Source organism: Leuciscus leuciscus, assembly GCF_965113295.1.
Source record: "Leuciscus leuciscus genome assembly, chromosome: 13".
NCBI classification, from domain to species: Eukaryota; Metazoa; Chordata; class Actinopteri; order Cypriniformes; family Leuciscidae; genus Leuciscus; species Leuciscus leuciscus.
The window spans coordinates 10,157,872-10,161,520 of record NC_138737.1 but is presented as its reverse complement, the minus strand read 5'-3'; the positions used below and the strand labels follow the sequence as shown (position 1 = coordinate 10,161,520).

At 37.8% G+C, this 3,649-nt stretch overlaps 1 long non-coding RNA gene across 1 annotated transcript; it reads right to left on the bottom strand.

Moving 5' to 3' along the window:
* Positions 1–492: 492 nt before the first annotated feature.
* On the bottom strand, positions 493–3,649 carry LOC309513276. The gene is made up of 2 exons (XR_014211396.1): positions 838–3,649; positions 493–807 (listed from the first exon to the last, which is right to left on the bottom strand). It is a non-coding gene; the product is annotated as an uncharacterized lncRNA (long non-coding RNA).

The window sequence follows — 3,649 nt, the reverse complement described above, 5'->3', positions numbered from 1 at the left end:
TGCTGGGTCACTTTAATAATGACTCAAGGTAAGTAGACAGGTAAGTAGAGGATCCAGGTGGTACTTTTTCATTCTGCTTGTTATCAGTTGCGATCACTTTAACATTAGGCTTTTCTTGGTTTACTCTGGCAAGTGTTCTTTTTTTCTCAATCCTGATTTGCAGTGTTTGCGATTTTTAATCATGTTACTGCTTAATTCCACAATTTCTCTCATGAAAATGCCAGATAAAAATGCTTCACAGTTCATTCCAGCCCACAAAAGAATGTCAAATCCAATTTTACTACTTCATGAACACTAAAATCACTCTGTTCACAGGACTCTCCTGTTCAAAAAGCTGGTCTGAGTTACCAACAGTTATAACCAAGATGGGCGGAGCTTAGATAAAGGTCAATCAACTTTTTTCCCAAAAAAGAAGAAGAAGAAAAAAAAGAACTGTCAGTTGCTTTTCCTTTCACTACACAATCTGCTGATCCCACGTATTAGGCCTCAATGTTTTTGATAAAGAACGGTGCTACAAAAACTATCAGACAACCCCCACCCCACCACCGACAGCGAGAAAGAGAAAAAGCAGCTCTGGAAATCACATCTGACAGAGTTTGCTGACGGAACACAGTGATCAGAGACAGTAACGATGTCTGCGTGTGGCGGCATGCTTAGTTTTTGCTTGCATGCTTGAGCGTGGGTTGAGACGCGCCTTAATGAAGCACCCCTGTGGGACAGACATCCTTCAGAAATGGCAGCTGTCTGCGTGTCATTAAAAAAATGGAGTCAATGGAGGCAAGAGGAAATTAGCCTGAGGTCAACATCCTCCCCACGCGCACACACACACACACACACACACACACACACACACACACACACACACACTCACAGACCAATGACGCGCAGTGATGGAGAGTTAACGAGGCGGCTTAGCATGAGTTTGACCTTCAGTCTTTGAACCTCCAGAGAAAAACTCTGATACGAGGCTTAGCAACGAAACACCTCTGCTTGACGAACACCTGCCTTTGAACTGCACAGCCTCCCAGACGGCAGGCCTGACTGTAACAGTCACCTTGGAGTGATGTTTCTGTAGTCTAAAGGGTTGAACTGGAATAATTTTACATATTTTATACCTTGCATTAAAACTATGATCGAAAACCACACTTTAAAAGGCACCATGTGGGCATACATTTATGCAACTTGAAATGTTAAAACACTTATTAATGCTGTAAAACTATTCTTGATTGCTAGTTACAATACATAATGCATTAACTAATATCATCCATTTGAAGCTTTGTGTAAAGTGTTCCCCAGAAAGTTTGGGCAGGACATATCAAATGGAATTTATAGGTATTTGGCATTAGTTACACGACAGCTATGAATTATGATTTTCTACTTACTAAGGGGAGGGACATTCTCAAAAAGCATTTGATTAGACAAAAACTGTGTAGTGCAGCATAAGTCATAAATATTTTTGGTCCATTTTCCTGGAAGAGAAAGAATTTACATTCGAAATGCATGCAATACTGTTCAAACATTTGGGGTCAGTAATATTAAAAACAAACAAAAATAAAGAAATAAAGAAATTAATAATTTGTATAACTTTTTATTGCTTATCGGGGAAACATTAAATTGGTCAAAAGTGACAGTATAGAAATGTTACAAAAGATTTCTATTTCAACTAAATGCTGTTCTTTTGAACTTTCTAATTAAAAAAAAAAAAAAAAAAAAGGGTCATGCTTTCCACAAAAAAGAAAAAAAAATGAAGCAGCAGTTTTTAACATTGATAATAAGAAATGTTTCTTGAACACCAAATTAGCATATCAGAATGATTTCTGAAAAACAGAAGACTGGATTAACGGCTACAGAAAAAAAGAAAAAAAAATTATATATTAAATTATATTAATTTCACAATTTACTATATTTTTGATAAAGTAAATGCAGAGATCATAAGAGACTTAATAAATCTCTAAACTTTATAGATGGTAAACACTGAACGGTAAGGTTCATCTGTTAAACGTTAATTTAGTCAACTTTTAGTAATGTGCTAGCATATAAATGGCTTCAATGCTAATATAAAACACATGGAGTAATCTGTGCAATTTACCTCAAACTGGCCCGCTCATGATTTGTGGGACGCGTAACATGTCCGATTACAGCAAGCACACACGCCGCGGCTATAGCAGTCTGACAGTCAATTAAATGAGCGAGATTCCCTTCCACTTGCTCTCCTGGAGACATTATTGCTAACTAACAGCCTATAGGCCTTGGCACTCAGCTCTCCCGGAGTGGATTTAATGGTGTTATTCAAGAAGAGAGCTGACATTCCTTCACACCTGGATTTTATATTATCAAGAAGATATGCTTCTCATAGACAGGGAAAAATTACTGCATTTTTGTTTGCTCAAGTACACTTACCTCAAGACAGAAGATTAATATCATAATGAGATGCATAGCATGAACCTTTTACAAGTAAAGTACTATGCTGAGAGAGCTTTATATGTAGAGAATGTTGTAACAGGCCTACAATATCTCTTTCTTTATCTAATATGCTTGTGCTTCTTGTTAAAACGTCTGCTAGGGTCAAAGAGAAGATTCACAGTGAATAACAACTTAAACATTAGCCTTTTCTTCAAAGCTACAGTATCAAATGACTATTATGTGACCACCAAGTCATACTACTTTTATGTTGCTAAGTTGTCATTTTTTGAGCTCGACATCCCCTGGTCACCACTCACTTTGATTGCAAGGAAGAGAGCAGCGTGAACATACTGCATAATTGTCTTTATTGTCAAAAGAGAGGAAAAAAACCCCAAAAGTTATACAACAACATCAGGGTGAGTAAATGATGACAATTTTCATTTTCTCATTATTTCTACGAAATAATCTCAACTCTAGATCTCTCAAATCCAACTGTGAAAGATGTGTCCCAGTTTTGGCCGAGCTGGGCGCAAGAATTTCAGAAATCTTAATATGAATATAAACTCATCTCATCTTTGCCACAGGGGAGAGTTTATCCCCCTTAGTCAGGCATGAAATGCATAGAATTCTCAAACGAATTCATACCCGATGGCATTCTGCAGCATTCTAGAACATTCTAGACGACAGTTCTAGAACTTGTATCCGGGCGAGTGGGATTGTTCCGGCTGGCAGAGCGCAGGCTGCTCACCCGCTCCCCAGACGCCTGTCCCATCCCCTCTGGAGGTTCAGAGGCAGCCGGGGGCAGCTGGGCGTCTAGAGGACAAGCTTTCAAAGCTTCTCGCCATCAAAGAGGGAGCTAATTCATTCAGAACCACAGTGTGAAGAAGAGGAGAGAGAGAGGAATTGAGTTTACATGGCAGGTTCAATTTTATTGCCAATTTTAAAAGCTGAATCCTGATTGACTGGAAGTGGACATTGTGTAAGTAAAATGAATAGTGAATGGAAAAAAGTGCTATGTTGAAGAAAAGTTGATAGCTGCAAAAATCTATCTATAATCTATAAAATGGAATCGCCTTTAAACTTCTAAAGAAGCTTTCAGAATGTTTCTTTCCTTTTTATTATTTTGTATTACAGTGGCAGCTTATACCATAGTTTAAGCAATAACTGTAGCATTTATGGTATTTTGACAGAAACTACATACAAAATGCACACAAAAAAGTCATCATTTTGAGTAAACAGTGGTAAA